Source organism: Cervus elaphus, chromosome 11, assembly GCF_910594005.1.
Source record: "Cervus elaphus chromosome 11, mCerEla1.1, whole genome shotgun sequence".
In the NCBI taxonomy this organism is placed as follows: domain Eukaryota; kingdom Metazoa; phylum Chordata; class Mammalia; order Artiodactyla; family Cervidae; genus Cervus; species Cervus elaphus.
Window position 1 is genome coordinate 3,481,221 of NC_057825.1, and position 21,452 is coordinate 3,502,672.

At 62.7% G+C, this 21,452-nt stretch overlaps 1 protein-coding gene across 2 annotated transcripts in view; it reads left to right on the forward strand.

The window, feature by feature from the left end:
* The first annotated feature begins 5,986 nt into the window (after nucleotides 1-5,986).
* Nucleotides 5,987-21,452, forward strand: part of NACC2 (NACC family member 2) — an 81,533-nt gene continuing 66,067 nt past the window's right edge. The window contains exon 1 of one of the 2 annotated variants that reach the window (XM_043916477.1): nucleotides 5,987-6,105. The gene's annotated coding sequence lies outside the window, so the exon portion shown is untranslated. Of the gene's footprint in view, nucleotides 6,106-6,325; nucleotides 6,702-21,452 lie in introns of those variants that run through there. The other variant, XM_043916479.1, reaches the window with a different exon arrangement.

The window sequence follows — 21,452 nt, forward strand, 5'->3', positions numbered from 1 at the left end:
ACCTCCGGGGTGGAGTCCCAGGCCTGGCACAAAGCAGGACTTCCAGGAGGACCTGATGTCTGTAGGCAAGCGTGCTGCCTGCTTGCCCCCGCCCCTGCTGAGCATGGGGACCGCCTTACCTGCAGACTCCCCAGGCTGTTGGAGCTTCTGTCCGCAGTCCCCGCTTCTGAGCAAATCCTGTCTCCTCTTCCTGGGGCTTGACAGAGCTCAGTTGTATGTGAGCCAAAAGGAGCAGGCCCAGCAATGTGAGAGCCAGCGTGGGGAGGAGTCAGGATGTCTTCCCTGAGTGCCCAGGTAAACGACCACCGCCTGGTGTGTGAACCAACCGGAGCCCACTTGCCAGCACAGAAGAGGTTTCCCAGGCAGGGGAATGGCAGGTGCAAAGGTCCTGTGGCAGCGGGGGCGGGAGACGTGGCCAGCACAGACAGGCAGCTTGGGTGCTTCAAGGACAGTGGGGGTGGGTCGGGAGAGGACCGAGCCCAGCAGCTCAGGCCTGATGGGATGTCACTGAGTGAGGCCCTGCCAGCCCTTCTGGGCACGCCACCTGCCCCTCCCCCACGCCACCTGCCCCTCCCCCACTCCCTGCACCTCGCCCTTGGGCATCACCCTAGTCCCCAGCTCACATTGGCTACAGGATGGCCAGGCTTTCCCATCAGATGCTCAGAAGTTTCACAGTCCCCCCTACGGGGGGGTCCAGCTGCCACTCACAGCGGAACATGGGCTGGCTGGGGGGCTGGAGCCCTGCAGTCTGCCCCCAGATTCACTGCAGGACAAGCCTGGTCCCAGGTCTGGGGTAGGTGGACGCCCCCTGGGCAGGGCTTGCAGGGGCTGACGGGCACCTGCCATGCAGAGCCAGGTGCCACTGGGCCCTGCAGGTCACAGTGGGCTTCGGAGCCAGCTCAGCCATGACCCCGGAAACAGCCAGGAGTGCCCACGGGAGTGCCCCATGGCCCAGCACGCCCCTCGAGATGAGCGCAAGGTCACCTGGAGGGCGGAGGGGTGGCCCTTCCCAGGGGTGCGGGGGGGGGTGGGTCTCACTAATTCTCCAGTGAGAATACTGCCATGAAAATAGCAGTGAGAGTGGGAGGGGGCGGCCAAGGGACCAGGAGGGTCTCCAGGCGGCCAGGGCTGCTTGTCTCCAGAAGGTCGGCTGCCAGCCTCTTTGTAGGAGGATCTGGGGTTGGTGGACCTTGCAGACTCATCTCCCCACCATCCTGCTCATCGCCCGGAAGCTGCAGGCAACGCATCCCGATAGGCAAAGGGGAACTCCAGGCTCTGCCAGGAACAAAGGCAGAGGTGGTCTCCTCGGAGGGCAGGCTGGGGCTTCCTTGGAGAGGTGCCTGGCTGGAGGGCCCGTGCTGGGCTTTGGCCAGAGGGTGGCCTGGGCCCTGGGTGGCCGGGGAGGTCCCTGCCCACTGTCCTAGGCTGTCGTCGCCTGGAGAGGCGGTGACAGTGAGCAGGCCCCTGCTGCCCTCCAGGCCTGGGCGGGCGCCACCCTGGGGGGCTGGCAGACTTCCCAGGGGGTGGGGGACTTGTCGGGTAGGCCGTAGGATTGGGAGGGGACTGTTCCAGTATTAAAAGAGGGGGTGAACTTGATGAACCCCGAGCTGGGGACAAGGTGGGCACAAACCCAACTAAACTGGAAGACCTGACTTCTGCGGGTCTGGGGGAGGGCGGGGACCCTGCTCAAAGCCGGCCTGCGAGTGGCTGGCCTGGTTGGCACGGAGCAGGGGCCTAACAAAGAGGCACTTTGTGGACTGCTGGCACGCGGCCGCTAACGGGGCGGCCAGGGCCCCGCTCGGAGCCGGAAAGGGAGCCGCATGGCTCTCCTGACAGCCGCCTGGTCTGGGGAGGGGTCTTTGCTGACTGTGCCTCTGCTGGGAACGCTGGTCTGAGAGTTGCAGGAAAACCCTCCACGGGCCCCTCCCCACGAAGGCCTGGGAAGCCCCTACGTGGGGGCAGCTTCCGAGGAGGGACTGGACGGGAAGTCAGGTGGCCCCCCGGCCACAGACCTGGAGGCTCCCCTGAGAAGGCGCACACTGGCCATGCCAGCCAGGGCTCCTCTGTGTCCTGCTGGCAAAGGTCAGGTAGGAGGCAGACAGGCCTTCCTCTGCTCCCCGCCCGGCCTGGACCGGGCGCTGTCGCGGCTGCGGCTCCCACGCAAGGCAACTGACAGGACCTGCTTCCTCACTCTGCTGATTGCGATGCTGGAGTCTGTTCTCAGCCCTACGGTCCCGGCCAAGGGTCTGACCTGGCGTCCCCGCCTGCTGCTTCCCTTCCTGCTGACTGGGTACCCTGGACCCTCTGAGGACAGGAAAGTGGCACCAAGAACTCAGGCAGGTGGGGGGCGGCTGTCCAGTCCCTCGTCAGCAGGCACATAGCACCCCTCAGGCTCCCACACCCTGCAGATGTCTGTGGGCATCTGGTTCGTGCCGGGTGCCCCGCAGGTCAGGGCCAGGGCTGCGGACAAGACAGGGAGCCTGTGCCCAAGCGGAGAGACAGGGGCTCTGAACCTCAGAGTGGATTCGTACCAGGGTCGGGTCAGGGAGAGCCGGCTGGCAACAGCCCAACTGGTTGTTTCATACGGGAGGGTCAGGAGCGCCCATGGTCCAGGGACATCCAGGCAGAGACCCAGAAGGAGCCGTAGGGCGAGCCTCAGAGCCACTGAGGGAAGAGGGTCCGGGCAGGGGGAGCAGCAGGTGCAAAGGCCCTGGGGCAGGAGGGTGCCACCATGAGGAGGCCCCATGCGGGGGCCAGTGTGGCTGGGACGGGAGGAGGCGTGGGGTGAGGAGCCAGGTCGCGGCCGCTGCAAGCACTCAGCGTTCTGAGTGAGAAGTGAGATGGGGCGCGGAGGGAGTTGAGCGGCGGGAGGCGCGTGATCTGACATGTGTACAAGCATCCCTGTGCTGTCATGTGGAAACAGGGGCTAGAGGGGGCGGATGGGGAGGCGGGGCAGGGGCTCGAGGGGGTGGGCAGGGGGCGGCTGCAGGGACCTGAGACAGGGTGTGGGGGAGGGAAGGGGATTCCGTGCTGGGCCTGGGCTCTGGAGGGACGGAGCTTCCTGAAGGAAGCGCTGCCACATGCTGAGGTGGGGGGGACGGAGCACAGAGACGCGCCTGGTCAGGCTATATCACACCGAGACGTCCATCAGCCACCCAGGGGGCCAGGGCAGGGAGGCGCCTGGCTGAGTTGGTCTTGGGCTTGGTGCGCTTGATGGACCTTAATCTTCTTTGGGATGAGCCTCGATGGAGGACGCGAGCCTCTTCCCAGAGCTGATGTGGCAACACCTGCAGACCCGCCCACTGGTATTGGCTTTCAGGGGTCCCCAGGGTGGGGAGCCCCGGGCTGCACGGAGCCCAGGACAACAGCAGAGCGGGCAGAGGCCTCAGCTGACTGGGCTGGACTCGGGGAACACGGGGGAGGAAGGCGTCCCTTCACCATGGGAGCCAGCTCTCCCTGCCACGGCTCCCTCGGGGCTCCGCGCAGCCCTCGGCCACCTGCAGGACCACCGGAGCGGCACCTGGCCGGCTCCCAAACACTTCCACTGTCCAGGGAAGGACAGACAGCGGGCAGGCCTTGCCCCTGGTACGCCTGGAGCCCCCACCCCTGAGACCCTGCTCATCAGTCTGTCTGCAGGGTCACCTGTGTGACTGTTCTCTCCCCGTAGCCTGACACTCTCTGGATAAAAGGCGGGAAGTTAAGCTACAGACGAAGAAAGCTCAGGCCAGGAGGCCACCCCAGGCCTCCCCGAGCTGAGAAAACCCTTGCTGGCATCTCAGACTGTGGTGCTAATCAGATCCCTCACAGGGGGCTGTGGCCATCCAGCCTGCTATCAGCCAGCCCAGCTTGACCCTTCTTAACGTCTACGAGTCCTAGTGATCAGACGGAGGGACCACACCCCGCCCTGCCTGCTGGGGGACCCGGAGTGAGGAGGAATCCCAGGCTGGCTGCATTTTCTTCCTACGCTGCCTTTTTCTCCTAAGTGAAACAGGAACAGAGAACCAACTTTATAGAACTGCTGTGAAAATCGAGTTAGACAGCTCGTAGGACACAGCACAGGCCTGGCTTCTCACAGGTGTGCAGCCGTAGTGTTTAAAATGCGCCGGTGTGGTTTGCACACACACACCCCCACGTGCACACAGAAGCTGCCCCGAAGTCCCTCCTCATCCCTGGGCACAGGCTGGTGGCTTATCTGTCGTCTTCTAAAAACTTTTCAATATTTTCCAAATGTCCTTTGTTAAAGAAAAAAAGAATCTTTTTCATATTTAGACAATACGAGTGATAAAAACAACGGGAATGTTCAAAGGTGTGACCAGCTCCCTGGGCGAGTGAGTGAAACAGCCAGCACCCCTACCCCATCTTTACCTGGCGCCCGTGAGGTGGTCACACCTGTGGACCCCATCCACACGGCAACCCCAGCCGCCGGCACGGGGCAGGGGGTGGGGGGAGACTTTGGGGCCTGGTGGGTGGCTTCTCGCATCCTGACGCCTTGCCAGGAAGTGGCTAGAGAGGTCCCTCTGGGCTCAGAGGTGTTGTCTGCAGAAGCCCCAGTTTCCCAGGGCCCCGGGGTGTTTGCACAACCAAGGTCCTAACAACACCGAAGAGCCGGTGGCAAGTTGGGGCTGCAAAGCTGCTCGAGGCCAAGGCATGGCTTCTCTCCCCTGCTGTCCCCCCCCACCCCCAGCCTCCACCGGTCCCTGCAGAGCAAGAGGCAGTTACCTGTCAGGACCACATGCCAAGCCACGTGACTGTGTCTCCAACTGATAAGAGTGCCCTCAGGACAGACAGACTGCCCTGCAGGCACGCGCTGGGCTGGGAGGACACGTGGCCTGGGACAAGCTTACGTCTAAGTGGGGTTCTGGGGGTGTACCCAGAGCATCCTTAAGGCTTCATACCCATCCCCCCTGAGGCAAGGCAGGCGTGAGCTGGTAAGGGGAGGCCTTCTGTGCAGACCCTTGAGATGGGGTCACGGGTCAGTCCATGACCAAAGTCAAGGACCTATCACGAGACTGGGGACAGGACTACTTAGACTGGCTTCTGACCTCTGTCCTCGGAATGACCTTGGCTAACTGTCCTGCAGGGCTTCAGCCCCATCCTCTGACCCCCACGGGGCCCAGAATGTACTCTGGGGGAAAGTGAGGGTGGGAACCCTGTTCTCCACACCAAGCCCCTCCTCCCAGTGACCCTCTGCTCAGGACCACTGACCCGGTTCCGCCCCATTTTCCTGCAAGGACCCCGCGGCGCTGAGCGGGCCAGGAGGTCTCCGGCCTAGGAGGGCTACTGCAGCCTGTCCTGACCCGAGGCCTCAGGTTAGGGTGGGGGCGACTGAGGGGGACTTTTGAGGGTCCTTTCCGGTTTGAGGCTGATTTTATTTGTCCGCCCTTGTTTTAAAACATCACCTCTGTCCACAGGAGGGGGGCCTCGAGCAAACCGGGAGCCGGGGGGGTCAGGGGAGTCACTAACAGCCAGTGCGCCCAGATCACGCCGGGCCTGAAAGCAGACCCGGCCGCGTTCACGCAGCTAGCAGTTACCCGGCTCAGCGCAGGAGGCGCCGGCCGCCGCCGCTTCTTCCGCATCCCGGCTCTCCGGTCTCCGGGACGTCTGTGGCAGCCAAGGCCGCGCGCACCTGCTCCCGCCGGCGGCCCCACACGGCGCGGCATCCCGGTGCTGGCGCGGCCGCCGCGGGGAGAGGGCGCCCCAGGACCGGGGGTTCCACACCTCCAGAGTGTGTGGGTCCGCGCCCCGGTCCTGCCCGCGTCCGGCCCCGGCTGCAGGCCCCTCGCAGGGTCCCACGCCAAGAGTCGGGGAGGAGGCGCGCGGAGGGGGCGCAGACCGGCCGCCCCCCGCCCTCGGATCCGCCCCCCACTCCGTCCTCGCCCCTCCCCGGGCGCCCACCTGGCGCGGGGCGGCGCGCCCCGGGGCGGCGAGTGCGCGCGCGCGGCCGGCGCGCTGTCCCTTTAAACGGCCCGCGGCGCCTCCCCCGCGCGCCCCGCCCGCCGCGGTGCGGCCCGGTGCTGGGCGCGGCCGGAGAAAGTCCATGTGAGCCGGAGCGCCGGGCCGCCGGAGCACTTCCTGCCGCAGGCCGGACCGGGCCGGCGCCCGCAGGTACCCCAACTTCGCGCCGCCCGCGGGCCCCGCCGCCGCACTTCCCGCGAACTCCGCGGCGCGCCCTCCCTCGCCTGCCGCAGTGCCCAAGTTCGCGCCGCGCGCCGCCCGCCGAGCTGGCCGGCGGCGCCCGGGCCTGGGGAGGCGCTCGCCCGGGCCGGGCCGCACCCCGCCCGCCCCGCCAAGCGCGGACCCGGGCTCTGGGCGTCTCCTCTCCCGCCGGGCTTCTCGGGACACTCGGCCTCCCCCGACCGGACGGACGGATCCCAGCCCTCCGGGGCGGAGAACGCGCGCGGGTTCGGCGGGGGTCACGGCCCTGGGGACACGCCCCTCCCTCCCGGGCCGGGGTCCGAGGCCGGCCGCGGGGCTGCGCATCAGCCCGCCCTGCGTCTTTCCTTCCCCGCCTCCCCGGTCCCGCTGGACGCCCCCGCCCTTCGGGGCATCACTGCCCTCTGGCCGCCCTCGTGCACCCCCTACCTGGGGAGAGCCCGGGGGACGGCTGCACTGGGGCGGGGGATCCCACCTGTCTTCGCTGCCCGTTTCCTGCGGTGCTGAGGTCTTGGGGCCCCCGAGCCCCTTCTCCAAGAAGCTCAGAGGTGAGCTCTGAGCCTGCTGCCCTTCCCCACCCCCGCCAGGGCCGGGGATGGCGGGGGGACTCAAGCCCTTCCGACGTCGGCGTGGTTGGTTGGGGGGGGGGTCATGAGGTCAGAGGTCACCTCCGGGTCCCCTCTTCCGGGCTTCTCAGAAGTTTGGTCTTGGCGCTAGTGATGGCCAGCTCTCTGCTGGTGGCCCTTAAACCTGTGGATTTGCGGTGGGTCGGTCCTGGATCTGGGCAGGTGCCCACTATGATGGAATCTTCCTCCTTCTCCAGACCTGGGTCTGAAAGGTTTTGCTCACGGGAGCAGTTAGGCTCTTTCTTCCTAGTGGTTTTTCTGAGGACCGGTTGGGCACCCAGCTGTGAGTCCCCTGGCCATAGGTTCTAGCTGAGCCTGTCCTGTTGCGGGGGGCGGGGGGGGGGGGGAACAGGCTGCATGGGCTGGCCATCTGGCAGAGCTGGTCTTCTGAGCACTCTGGGCACACACCGCTGTGCTCGCCGGGTCTGGTCTGGTCTGATCTGGCCTGGTCTGGGTCTCTCCAGGTCTCCACTTCCCCACCTTCCCCTCCTCTTTCTCGGTGAACTCCATCGACAAAGGATGTGGGTCTGGTATTCAGCACAGGTGCTTCTCAGCACTCCATGCGGAGTGTCGTCTAAGCCCCCCAAGGACCCTAGGGGAGGCATCTCCGAGGATGGGCTCCATTTTAGAGGCGAGGAGTGAAGGGTCAGCAGCCAGCACTGCCGTCCGCCTTCCAACACACCCCTTTCCCTCCTCCCCGTGGCCCTCTGTGGTGCCCACCCCTCCCCGGAGGCCCACGGGCATCCTCCCGTTGGTCATGCCACTGTTGGGTGGCACCTTGGCTGGAGCCTGAGTGAAGGAGCTGGGAGGGACGACGCCCAGGGTGGCTGGCCCCCGCTGCTTCGGCGAGCCGGTGGGAAGGGGCACCGCAGGAGGACCGTGTCACTTCTCCACTCGCAGTGGCAGAGGTGGGTGCTCGGTGGTCACACCGGTGGAGTGGGCGCCGGCCGTGGCGTCTCTTAGGCCGCTGACTCCGAGCTGGCTCTGTCCGGCTCCTGCTCTGCAGCCGTCCGAGGCGCCTGCAGAATCTTGGCCCAGGAGAAAATGCTTGCGCGTTTTCTGACAGTGACACCGGCCACCCTGGCTGCCCAGGAGTGCCTCTGGGTTCCTTGTCAGGGACGTGGTGGGGCGCTCAGAGGGGCCTTTTCCGGGAGGCGGGCTCGTGGGTGACTTTTTACAGAACCCTTAAAGCCTCCCTCTGTTTTCCAGCTAAAACGTGAGCTGCATTATTCATGTAAGATCGACAGTGGTGATGGCAAGTGCTGAGCTGGCATTCACAGCCGAGCTCCTCTGGCACCTCTGCTCTGCGGGTCTGACTTGCGGCCTGGGCCAGGGTGGGCCTGGTACCCCTCCTGGGACAGAAAGTAGGCACTGTGACCTCGACCCTTTCAAGGGTGTTCCCAGGGCTCCACCCCATGCCCCTCCTCTGAGCTCTGTGCTCCCGGGAATGCAGAGCCTGAATGGGCTGCAGCAGACGGGGTCTCTCTCCTGGCCCTGGGGCCTCCTGGTGTGGCCCAGGGCACTCACCATCCGTGCGCGGGAAGCCTCAGCCACCTGAGGCCTCATTCTTCCCACCTGGGGACGCGAGCCCGGCCCCCGCAGCCCGTCTGCCCCCTTCTGTGGCACCCTGTCCTGTCTCGCCTGGGCTCTGCTCCAGCCTGGTTCCCCAACCCCCCCCCCAAGTTCTCTTGTCCTGCTGGGGTGTGGGGGTGGGGTGAGCCCCCTGGCTGGGGGCAGCGTGGTGAACGTCTGCTGAGCCCTTCGAGCATAAACTGCAGCCCGGATGACAGCCCTTAGCTCCCGATTCTCCAGCCTGGTTCTCCCGAGACCCAGCGCCTCCTGCAGACCCCCGAGTAACAGGCACACTGGGGAGCTTGACCTAGGCTGGGTTCTTGGGACAAGACAAGCCACCTTCCAGCTGAGGATCTGTTGTGTTAGCTGACCGGGGCCTGGCTCCTTCGCGCGGCAGGGTCCCCAAGGGATGCCCCAGGCCCAGGAACTTGGTCTTTGGGTCCGGTCTTTTGCCTGCGGTGTGGTAGAGTTGGGGGGCACTTCCCCGCACAGGGAGGGGGCCCTCGGTCCCTGTCTAGACCCTGAGCTGTTCCTGGCTGTGGGCAGCCCCACTTTGGGAGCTGAGAAAGTCTGGTTGGGTCTGGGGTCTGACTGGGGGCTGGGGATGGGTTCAGGGCCTCTCACTGGCCCCAGCCAGGCCCGCCTGCCCATGTGCAGGGAGCATCGCTGACCACTCTGTGGTCTGGGCACTGCCCCGGCCTCCGCCGGTGCTTCGTTCGCGTCTGGCTCACTTTCCTGGGCAACCCGTCGGTCCTCCCCGAGGCGAGCCATCTAGCCCTCGGGTACTTCCAGGTGGGGCCCAAATTTAGGATTAGAGCCAGCATCTCCATTCATGTCTGCACTCCAATTCAAGACACAAATATCTCCTCACCTTACGCCCCTGGCTGTGGCCTTTGTGTCCCCCCCTGCCCTCCAGCCCTCCTCACCCGGGCCCCCTCTCCGGAAGTGTTCCCCCTTAGCAAGGCCCAAGGCGTCACTGCCACCCGCCCTGCCTCCCGAGCAGGCAGGGATCCTGGCGACCTCTGTTTCTCTTTTAGCAAATCCTTGCTCTCACCAGGCCTGGCTCTCAATGAGATCATTTGCAAAATATGCTTCCCGGCTGGCCGGGGGCCTCCACATTGTGTCACCTGCAGCTGCTTGGAGCTGAGAGCTGGGCTTCCTGTGCCCTGGCCTCTGGCTTTGTCATTTAAAGTGCAGGTTTTGGAAGCAGGCGCCCCCCCTCCCACGGGCGAGAGTCTTGTGGGCGAGGGTCTCAGCAGACCTCTGGCAGGGCAGGCATCGAGCAAGTTGGGCTCCCTGGCGGCCACTTTCGGGGCTGGCATCCTCAGAGCCCCCGTGAGGACAAGGATGGTGGGGAGCACTCCTCCCTGCCTGGTTTGGGAGCGTGTCTGAGCAGGAGGAGCCGAGAGGGGATCTGATGTGGCCCTGGGCTCTCCGGGGCTGCCCCCAACTTCCACTGTCTGGACCTGAGTCCAGGCAAGGAGGCACATAGGAGCAGGACCTCTCGGGTCTCTCACTCAGCCCCAGGCTGTGTGACCTGGGGTGGGTAACTTGCCCTCTCTGAGCCCTTCCCAGGCTTGTGTGTAGTGATGCTACTGCTGGGAGGCTGCAGGTGAGCAGGCCCAGCCTGGGGGCCGTCTGGAGATGCCCCCTCCCTAGAAGTGGACCGGAGCCAGCAGGGCGGGGGGGGGGCGGTGGTGGTTCATGCCCCTTTAAGGAAAGTCCGCCTCTCCGTCTGTGGGGAGGGTGGAGGCATACTTTTCTCTGAGGTGTTGGTCTCTGTCCCATGGGGAGGAGAGGCTGGCTCCTCCAGGGCTCCGAAGGAATCTTCCCCCTCTCCCTCCCCGTTGGCCCTGGGCCCTGGCGTCCAGGAGGGCACATGGCCATGGATGGGCCCGAGCCTTCGGGGGGCCCCGCCCCATGCCTGCCTGTGTGCCGGGGGAAGCAGGCGGGCCGGGGGCGGGGACCGCCAGGGCCCGAAAGTGCCCATATATAGTCACCGGGGTGAGCAGTGAGCCTGGCCAGTGGGGCTGCATCCCGGGCCCAGGACTGGCCCGGCCCGCCAGGTCCAGCATCAGGCCCAGCCCCCCAGGTCCTTGAGGGTGGGCTGGCCCTGGAGCGGGAGGAGGAGGGGCTTGTGTGCTGAAAGCAGCTGGATTTGGAGCAAAGCATCACATGTAGCAGCAGGCACAGGTTTGGTGTTCTAGGAATGTTTGTTGATTGACAACAAAAGTCTCAGGGGCGCTCGGTAGTCAGGGCCAAGTGTTTTTCCTGAGGCACCGCTTCTGAAAGTTGGAGGCTGTAATCTGGCTGCCCCGGTGGCCTGAGCCACCCAAGGGCCTCTCGCTGGGGCTGGGGGCGGGGTGCCTGCAGCCCTCACCCCAGAAAATGCCCCCCTTCATTCTGGTGACACCCCTAGTTGTCCATACCCCATCTGCACAGTACCAGGAGCTTCCACTCTGATGGATGGCATTTTCCGGAAGATGCGCCAACCCCCTCCCCCCCCACCTCCTGGACGCTGCCTGGAGTCCAGCTGGTGGGGAAGGGGCAGTGCTGCCCTCTGGTTGCTGGTGGTCTTTGCGGGAAGTCTGCTCCTGGACCCCTCAGGGCCTGCCCACCATCACCCTTGGCGTCTGTCCCTAGGTCTCTGCACCAAGAAGGGAGAAGCAGCCTGCCTCTGCTGCATTCCGACTTTCGCTGTTAAAAAATCAGTGTTAACACAGAGTGCTCCTTTAATTTAGTTTCCGTTGCACTGCTAAGTGCCTTTGTTAAATTTTGTATATTGGTACTTTTTGTTGTTGTCAGCAGTTTTTTTTTTAAATTTTTTGGGGGGATATAAAGCCATTAGGGTGAGAGAAGATTAAAAAGATACATTACAATTAAAATGTTAATGAAATCTGCATCATACAACTTTTGAAACCCTTTAGGCATTAATCTTGCCTGTGTCATGTCCATTAACTTTGGCTATTCTTATTCCACACTGACCCCTGCTGAGAGATTTGTGCTATAATTGGATTTTTTTTTTTCTTAATAAAAAAGAAAAGAAAGCTTTTAAGAAAATAGAGATTGAGTGGTGGCCCCAGCTCCGGCATGAAGAGAAAGGGAGGGAAGGGTCTCCCCTTGGGGGCGGCTGTGGGCCCCTCCCAGGCAGTCAGTCCTCTTTCCTGGCCTGTGGACGGCCGGCAGTTCTGGGCACGCGGGCCCAGCCCCTGCTGCTCCCCTAGGGGACCCGGCGTGGCTGTGTGCTCAGACCCGTGTCGTCAACAGGCCCGGCTCACCTGTGGCAGGAGGATGTGCCATGGCCTCAGCCAGGGTGCAGGTGTCTAGGGCTCAAGGATGATCTCACCTTCCAGGGGTGGGTCCCCAGGTCCTGGCGCAGGGTGAGTGGCTGCAAGGGGGACGTCCCAGAAGGACCGATGGTTTTGGTTTCGAGTTTTTAGGATCCCTAGTCCCCCAGGAGACGCGCACCTGAAGTCTGGTGTCCTGGGCACTCAGGGCTCCAGCATGATGCAGGGCTGGAGTTGGGGGGCGGGGAGCTCCCCCACTGCCTACGCCCAGGAGAGCGGGAACCCCCCCCCCGACCTCTGCCGAGAGTGGTGCTCCGTGAACTTGTCTGCACAGACTCACCCTTGAGCGTGGCCGGAGCCTGTGGTGGTTCCCGTCCGGACAGCACCCCTGACCGGGGTGAGGCTCAGGCCGGGTGGGGACACAGGCCTAGCCTGGGGCACCTGGGTCTAGCCCGCCCTGAGCAGTAGATAGTCACAGCCGTGGCTCTGGGAAGCTGGTCAGGTGGTTGGCAGGGGGCTGCAACAGACAGATTTCGTGTCTGTGTGTTTTTGCAACACCTTTCTATAAAGGGAAACATAATTTAAAATATGATTACTTAGTGTTGTAACAGCCGCCTTAGCGCTCCATGCTATGCCGAGATCATTATCAGAGACTGATATTAACTTGCAAAGAATATTATGCAAATTGCCTGCTGGCTCCTCCGGGAGCCCTCCTCCAGGGATGGAGATGTGTGTGGGGAGTGGGTGGGGAGCAGGCAGGTCCCTCCCTGGGGTGGGGGGGGACACCCTGTATCCCGGGCCCCCCAGCCGTCGGTTCTTGGCTGTGTCTGCGGACACCGGGCGGGGCCTGTGCCCCTTCTCCACACCCGGCCTGGCTGCTTGTCTGTGGGGGGACGTGGAGGGGGACAGGGTGGAGGCCAGATGCTCACGCCCCCCAGGCTCGCCCCCGGCCTCTGTGCTGTTTGGGCAGCAAGTGTTCTCTCTGTGTCGGGCCCTGGGTGGCACCTGGCGGCCTTCACGAAGCGGCCAGTTCGCCCAGTGGTTATGGGGGCCTGTGACTGGCTCTGGCAGCAGCTGGACCTGGGGGCCCACGAACCCCACGTGCTCGTCACTCCTGAAGGGATTGGAGTCGCAGATGGGGCACCCCCACCCCCGGCTGCAGCAGGCCTTCCTGACTGACTCAGCACTGCACTTGGTGTTCCCCAGGGGCTTGGGGCAGCCCCCAGGGGAAGGCAGTGGGGGGCTTGGCGTGTGGCTCTGACTGTCCCCTCATACCTGCCCCCTCCTCGAGTCTGAAGGTGGCCCCCTGCCTTACCAGGGCCAGAGCATCCCCCCCGACTTTGTGAACGCTGCTGTGGGGGTTCCCTGTGGGGTCTCCCAGCTCCGGGAGGGCAGTGGTGGTGGTTTTTGCCTGTGGAGAGGACAGGTCAGCAGGGACGTGAGCCTCGCGGTCACCCTGGAGTGTAACGGGGGTCACTGGGTGGGGTAGGGTCACTTTCCTGGGCCCGGGTAGCAAATGACCATAAACTTGGGGACTTAAAGCAGGAGGGATTTACTTTCTCACAGTCTGGAAACACAGGAGCAGAATCAAGGAACCGCCAGGGCTGGTTCCTCCTGGAGGCTCTGGGGAGAATCCTTGCCTCTTCCAGGGCCAGGGGTGCTGACAATCCTTGGGCCTATGGACACACCCCTCCCATCTCAGGATCTTACTAATTATGTCAGCAAAGATCCTGTTTGCAGACAAGGTCACATTCTGAGATTCTGGATGTACCCTAGGCAACCAGTGTGGCAGGCTGGCTGGGTGCTGAAACCCTTTAGTGCCTAGAGGAAAGGGGCGGGTCCAGCCAGCCCAATGGCTTAGCACTGTGCTTGCCCAGGAGGATGGGCGGCTGGACACACGGACAGCAGCTACTGCTCCCGTGAGTCACAGGACGTCAGGTGGGAAGGGCCAGCACACGAAGGCTAGGAAGTCTGGAAGGATCTTTGGTTCAGGAGCTAAGCCCGGGTCGAGGGCGGGAAATGGGGCCACCGATGGAGGAGGGTTTTCCTGAGACAGTGTCTACAGTTATGTAAGTTTGGGGACAGGAGGCAGAATTTGTGTTAATTGTCATAACCCAGTTTAGTCGGCCAGTCCTTGTCCCGGGAAGCGGCCTGGAAAGGAGAGAGGGAGGTCTCCGTGGAGCCCTCGGGGCTGGACCCCGAGCTGCAGCGCAGACTCAGGCCCCCGAGACCCTCCCATCCCTTCCTACCTGCGTCTCTTCCATCCCTCAGAAGAAAACCAAGGTCGTGAAGTGGGAGTGAAATAGTGGAGAAGTCGAGGCAAACAGGCAAAAGATAAGAGCAGCGATGCCGTGAGGAGGTGGGGGCCCTGGACGGGTCTGGAGGGGACCATGGTGTCCAGGCGATGGGGTGGGGACCCAGGACCTTGGGGTCCAGATGAGCCCAGACCTCGGGGGCCCTGAGGTTCCTGGGCCTCGACCATGCCGTCAGGCAGCTGTGGAAGGCCTGGGAGTGGACCTGTGATCCGGGGGCCTGTGGCAGGGCCTTGGGCCTCTTCCTGCCCACCTCTCTGAGCCCAGAGCCCCAGGCTTTGCTCCAGTGCAGGTGACCACCTGGCCAGGTGAGAGCCTGGGAGGCTGGGAGGCTGCCCGCAGTTTTGTGCTGGGCCTTTCGTGTGATTCCTGATAACCCAGGAAAGTGGGAAGTCCCCCCCGCCCCCCGCATCCATAGGTGTCAGCTCCCAGCTCTACTTGGGAGTTCTCTGGGGTATCTGGGGGCTCCTGTGCCTCCCCCACCCCACCCCCAGCTGCCTGGCAGGGGGGTGGGGGGCTTCTCTCCCCGGAGGACCCACTGCATGCTTCCATAACTCAAGCTCAGAAGGAGGGTCCTGGCCACGGTCAGAGGTGCTCTTCTGAGGGGTTTTAGGATGTCTGGCCAGGACATGGGGTGGACCCTGGCGCGTGGGGGCCCCCAGGACCGGGCAGGGGCATGCTGACTTGGCCTCCTCTGGCCTCCTGGCCCTGCTGTCCCTGCCTGAGGTCTGAGCGTGGTCGGGGAGGGCCCCCTTCCCCCACCCAGCACCGGCCGTGGAGGACACTGGTCCTGGTGACTCAGGAAGGGGTGGAGGGTGAACAGTATTAAACTCACCGAGAAGCTGCACGTACTGAACGCAGAACCGTTTCCGAGTCAGGGACCCCTGCTGCAGCGCGGCCCACTGAAACGAGGGCGGCCCGCCACCCGCCTGGCCAAAGCCCCAGGGGCCGCTGGACAGTCCCACCGGCCCCCAGCCCGGCCCCTTTACAGCCAGAGGGTCTCTGTGGGATCATGTCCCAGGCACCTGTCGGGTCTGCTTTTAAAATTTTAATTCAAAGCATTCTAGTTACTGAAACATGAAATCTACCATCTTAACCACTTTGGAGTGCACAGCTCGAGGGCATTAGGTCCATTCACATTGCTGTAACAACCATCGCCACATCCATTTCCAAAACTTTCTCATCTTCCCAAACTGATACCCTGTCCCCATCAACCTCCACCTCTCCCAGCCTCAGGCCCCACCGTCCACTTCCTGTCTCTGGGTTTGGCGGCTCCGGGGCCGCACCTGGGTGGAGGAATCACATGGCCTTTGTCCTCTGCGTCCGGTCTTTGGTCAGCATCGTGTCCTTGGGGCTCATCTGTGTGTGGCCTGTGTTGGGACCCCTTCCTTTTTAAGGCTGACTCTGCTCCACTGTGTGGATAGCCCTCCCTGGGCCGTTATCTTGGTCTCTCCTAGGACACGTGGCTGTCTCCATGGTCTCCAGTTGTGAATGTGTGATCACGGGCGTGCTCGTGTCTGTCTGAGCCTTGCTGTGTCTCTCAGGCTCCTTTGGTCCAGAAAACCTGAGGTCTTCTCTTGGCTTCTCGTGACCTTGACCCCAGAGTCTGGGCCAGTTCTGCAGAATCGCCCCCAGTCTGGGCACATCTCAGACCATGTTAACTGGGGCCGCGCCACTGTCCTGCCGGCTGGAGGCGGCACGTGGCAGATTTTGTCCAGTCCCTGGGGGAATTTGTCTGGTGTGTGTGTTTCTAAAGCAACCCCAGTGTCGGGGGAGGGGGGTCACGGCCAAGGGTGTGTTAGGGGCAGGGGCGAGTGGCTGGCCACTCGGGACCCAGCAGTGCTGGGGGAGGGAGAAGGGGATGGAGTTGGGGAACAGAGTTGAGTCTCTGGAGGCTCTTGAGCGCGGAAGGGTGCCAAGTGCGCTCCGCACCAGCTGCTCCTGGAAAGGCAGGTCCCATCCATCTAGTGTCCCCCGTGGAGGAGCTCTGAGCCGGGCGCTGGATGGCTGCTCTCTTAGCCTGGCCCACTCTTCCTCTGGGCCATGGGCTCTGCGAGGAGGGGTCAGAAGTGCACCGCCGCCTGGTCCCCTTCTGTGCACTGCGAGCCTCTGCCTCCCGACCCAGAGCCGCTCCGGGGCTGCCCTGGTCCTTGGACCTCGTCCCAGTTGAGCAGATCTGTCCGAAACCTGCAGGTCCCATTCCCTGGGGTCCCAGGGCTGGGTCCTTGTTGAGGGGCCTGGGGGTTGTGAGTTTCCTTGTTGGGCTCCTGAACCTCAGCACCACAGACCTGGCCCCCTGAGCCTTCGGAGGCCAGAAGCCCCCGATGCCGGCACGGCAGGGCGGGGCTCCCTGCTGTGTCTTGCAGCTCTGGGCCACATGGCTTCCCCTCTGTGTCCAGATTCCCCTCTTCCTGAGTCACCAGTCATTGGCCTCGGGGCCCACGCTGGGTGCCCAAGACCTCATTTGACCAGTCACACCTGCGGAGACCCCGGTTTGCTTACGGTCACATTCTGAGGTCCCAGGCAGATGTGAATTTGGGGGACCCTGTTCAGCCCCGTAGAGGAGTCGAGGTCGAATTGTCCACCTGCCTGTGTGCCCACCTCCCCACCCCTTAGAAGGAATAGCCATCTCGTCCCCATGTCTCCTGATTGTAGATTCCACCCCGGCCCTCTGACCTGTCCAGGCTCCTCTAGAGCCCCCAGCCCGGCTGTTTTGGCCTCTGGCTCCTCTCTTTTGGGGGCAGATGGGGTGACCAGGCCTGTAGTCTGGCGGGATTGCCCCTTTTCTACAGCTGAGAGGCTCGTGAGGTTCCTAGCCCGGTGCCAGAGAGGCTCTTTGCCCACGTAGAGGTCTCCATCGGAGAGGGCGGCGGGGGGGTGGGTCTGATGGCTTTCATGTCAGTGTGTGTGTCTGATGGATTAGGAGTTCCTGCAGCCTCAGAACACACCGGATCACCCGTCTCACTCCGGAGTTTGACAGAACTGAGGCTGTCAGCACGAAGCCCTAGTCAGAAGTGGTCCACACGGGAAGGTTAAGTTAGCAAAATAAAGGCACCTCTTTTTTTTTTTTTTTTTTTTATAAAGGCACCTCTTATGGAAAGCATGTCTGTTTTTCATTTTGGGGAGAAGGATGGGAACAAATCCCGGAGCTTGGGCGTGGCCAGTGGGGCTGTTCTGGTGGTGAGACGGCCTTCCCTGCGGTGGCCCGCTGGCCGCTGATGGGTGTTGGTTGGATGTGGCCGCTCAGGACCGCTCCACCCGCCGACCCGTCTCTGGGGCTCTGGGAAGGGCCAGGCCTTCCTCCCGCTCCAGCAGTCGGGGGGAGTCTGGTCCATCAGGGGGCACCGCCTGGGAGCAGGTGGGGTTTCGGCACGCACAGAGGGGCTTGCTCTGCAGGCTCCCTTCTGTGTTGCCGGGCGTGACCCCGAGGGCCTGCCCAATGATTTATGGGCGAGGGCGCCTCTCGGCCACCCAGGAAGAGGCAGGTCCAGCCGCTGACTTAAGACCCCAAGGTGGAGGCTTGGGGTGACCTGCTGGCTGTTCCCTTTCATCAGACCCCCCTCCCCCGCCCGCCCACCACCATTGTCCTCTTGGGGGAACCACACCCCACGCCCTGCAGGGAGTACCTGGCAGTCATGGTCTTCCCTGGGTGATGAGCTGCCCGGAGCAGCGGTCAGGTCACGTCAGGGCCGAGGGGTCTTTGGAGAGTGTCTCGTGCCTGCTTGTTTCATGGAAGGAAATGGACCCAGGGGCGAGTCAGAGCAGACCCAGGGGTGGGAAAGTTCTGCCCACTCTTGGGATTCTTAGGGGTCCAGGGTGCTGCCCTGGGCAGGCGGGGCAGGATAAAGACACCTGGATTCCCCGGGGCAGCAGTGGCAGCCTGGCCCAGGTGGACTGATCGTGGGTCAGGATGGCTGCATGGGGGATGAGTAGGAAGGGGCAAGCGCGTCCTTGTCCTGGGTGCTGGTGGGACTGCCACCCCCCGGCTCTCGGGTATTCCTCAAGGTTTCAGTTCCTCCTCACTATTTCTTAACTGCGATTTCGTAATAATTATAACCGCACGGAGCCCCCGAGCGGGCTTGTTCCGAGCCCCGGCAGCTGTGATTACATTGCAGCCACTGATTTCCAAGAAACCTCACGAGGGAATTCGTTAGAGCCGCAGTGGAAGCGGGCGCCGGGCACCGCCTCCCTGGATGGCCTGGCGCAGGGGGAGTGCCTGCCCGGCCTGGCGAGAGGAGGGGCCGGGGCTGGCCTGTCACGCTGGCCTGGCCGGCCCAGGCTGCCTGGGGTATGGTGTGTGCAGGGCATTGGTTCACGTGGTGGGCCAGGTTAGCCCGTGGGCAGCTGGCCGGCCTGTGTCCACCCGGCTGCCCTTCCCTCTGGGTTTTTCCAGCAGCCTGGGAGCCTGGCAGGTCCCATGGTGGTCCTCCCGGTTCCGAGTTTGGTTTGGTCTTTCTCCTTGGGAACTAACTCATCCCCACGTCCCTTGTCAGTCCCAGAACATCTGAAGTTCACTTCATACGAGCACTGTTTCTTCTCCCCGAGACTACGGGAGATCCTTGGCCCCAGGCTGCTGTGTTTCTGGATCTGCTTCTTCCTCCGGCCCCTGTCTCCTGTGGGGGAGCGCTGGTGGTCCCCGGGCGGCTGGAGGGACAGTGGGCAGGCTCCTGCCCCGGTGTGTATGTGTGTGTGTGGGGGTCTTCCTGGGACCATGGTCAGGGCTGCTTGTGATGGAGACAGACCAGCAGGTCCTCTGATGCTGTCGTCACAGTGATGAATAGCAGAGGTGTGGTTCCTTACTTATTCTTAAATGTAAAGTCATCTTAACACTAGTGCTGGGAACTGGTCTGTTTCTCTCACTCACTTGCAGCCCGGTCACGCCAAAGTGCACCGTGTGGAAGAGCGTCACACGCCCCCCCACCCGCGTGTGTGGGGGCAGCTTGGCGGGTCCCAGGTGGGGCTGGCCTGAGTCTGTGCCACCCACAGGCCACCTGCTCGGACAGCGGGGTGGGGTCCTGTCACTGGCCCTTCCTGCGTGGGGTATTGGTGGTCACCCCCTACCAGGTGTCTGGAGAGGAGACCACCCCCCGCCACCTACAGCACCTCCCCAAATAAGACGAGCAGGGTACCAGTATCCTTGTTGGCTGATCCCATGCAGTCTGGGCTGGGCATTTCTGCACTGTCTGGCATTAACAATACTTCCCTGGTGACTCAGTCGGTAAAGAGTCTGCCCTCAATGCGGGAGACCCGGGTTCAATCCCTGGGTCGGGAAGATCCCCTGGAGAAGGGAATGGCAACCCACTCCAGTATTCTTGCCTGGAGAATTCCATGGACAGAGGAGCCTGGTGGGCTACAGTCCATGGGGTCACAAAGAGTCGGACACGACTGAGCGACCAGCATTTTCACTAAGACCCCAGGCAGTGGGCTGACCCACGGGCCCCTGTAAAGAGCCTATGAGGCTGGAGACAGAGGTGACAAGGGGCGGACCTGGGGTCCCACAGTCACAGGCTGGATCCTGCCTCCAGGCTGTGCCTAGACATGGTCATGGACGGAGGAACCAGGGAGCCAGGCCCTCCCGAGGGTCCTGGGCCACTGCGGGCCTGCAGACCCTGCCCCGCCTGCCTCGGGCCCCTCACAGAGGGAGCGTCCTCCGCCTCGAAGCTGAGGCACAGCCCCCCTGGCCGATGCCGCTGGGCTGGGCCTCCGGGGCTCGGGTCCCCACTGCAGCTCACATTTGGGGATCTGGTGGGTGAGCCTCCTTCTTGCCCCCTCGGCCCCTTCATGTGCCAGGTCCCCCTTGCCCGGCCTGGGAGGCTCAGACACACGCATGAGTAGTTTTCAGGTTCTGTGCCCTAAATTAATATAGCGTGCACTTCGTTTTAAAAAGCCATGATTGAAGTCAAATTAACGTATTTACCTTCAGTGCTCCCAGGGGAAGCGTGAGAGAATCGCAGAGGTGCGGTGGCGGCTGCCGCGTGCGGTGACATGACGGCTGCTGGCGGGTGGCGCCCGGCTCTCGGGACCTCCCGGGGCAGGCGGGCCTCACGGGCGCTGGCCCCCCAGCCTTCCCTGCACCTCTCCCGACATGTGCAGGGGCCTTGGGCGGGGTGGGGGGGCTTCTTCCTGGAGCAGGCAGAGGAGACTGGGTAGTGGGCTGTGCTATGGCCCCGAGGACTCATGACCCACCCACCCCACCCACCTCGGTGACTCTTTTCTGGGCTTCGCTCAGCCCCTGTGGCCAATACCTGGGGCCTGAGCCTGGGCATTCGCCCTCCGCTCTCTGGCCTCTGCTTTTGGCCCAGGAGCGTTTTGTCCTGATTCTTACCTGTGGATGCAGAGGCCTCAAATCCACTCCCAAGATCCAGGCTCCAGGTCTCAGGCCAGGGAGCAAGTTCCTTCCCCACCCAGGGCTTCAGTTTCCCCGTCTGTAAAACGGGGTGGTGGTATTTCTCCTAACCTTGAATTCAAAGAGGACGCAGGACCTGGGAATTTAGGCCACTGAAACAAAGTCTGGGGTGATTGAGGGAGCCTTTTGCACACACAGACATGTCTGCTTTTCTCATGGAAACTGGGTACTGAGCTCAAAGGGCCTGAGGTTTTCTGGATCAGGACTTGTGGGAGTGAGGGTCCTGGGCAGCCCTGGGCTGCCCCTCTGCATGGTGGGGGGCGTGCCTGGTCCGTGGGCCTGTGGACACATGGTCTGTGGGTGGGCATTGCCCCCTCCCCAGCACTATACTTTTTAAAAGTTGTACATGGGTTTTTATATGCAGCGCTGAAAGCTTTATGATCAAAAAACTATTAATAGAGTGATTGTATTTATCTGATTTTCTCCTTTAAAAAGCACACCTTTGTGTAATGAGTACAAAGCAATGTTTAAGCTCCTTGTTCAGTTCTCAAACTGCTTCCGCTCATCTTTGATTACCATTTATGTGGGTATTTTATGCACCCTTGGCCAGGCCGCCTGAGAAAGCACACCGATCTCAAATGCACGGCTTGGTGTGTTTTTGTGCAGCCAGCACGCCTGTGTGAGCGGGGTGACGGGGAAGGCTCAACTCCCAGGCCCCCACCCAGACCTCGAACCTCTAGCGCTCGGAAGAGCTTTGTTTGTTGTTCAGCTGCTAAGTTGTGTCTGATCCTTTGTGACCCATGGACTAAGCACTATAGGCTCCTCTGTCCCCCACTATCTCCCGGAGTTTGCTCTGATTCATGTCCATTGAGTCGGTGGTGCCATCCGACCATCTCATCCTCTGCCGCCCCCTTCTTCTCTGGCCTTCAGTCTTTCCCAGCGTCGGGGTCTTTTCCAGTGAGTCGGCTCTTTGCATCACTTGACGGGAGAGCTCACTGTTCTCGAACCTCCTGTAGAGAGAGAGGGCCGGGCTTCTGCTCAGCATGGAGACTGAGACGTGTCCCGCAGGCACGAGTCTGGAGGGCTCCTGGTAGATGATGTTGCAGGGGGCTCTTCCACAATTTCAATATCTAACCTCTTGAGGGCCCGGCATCTT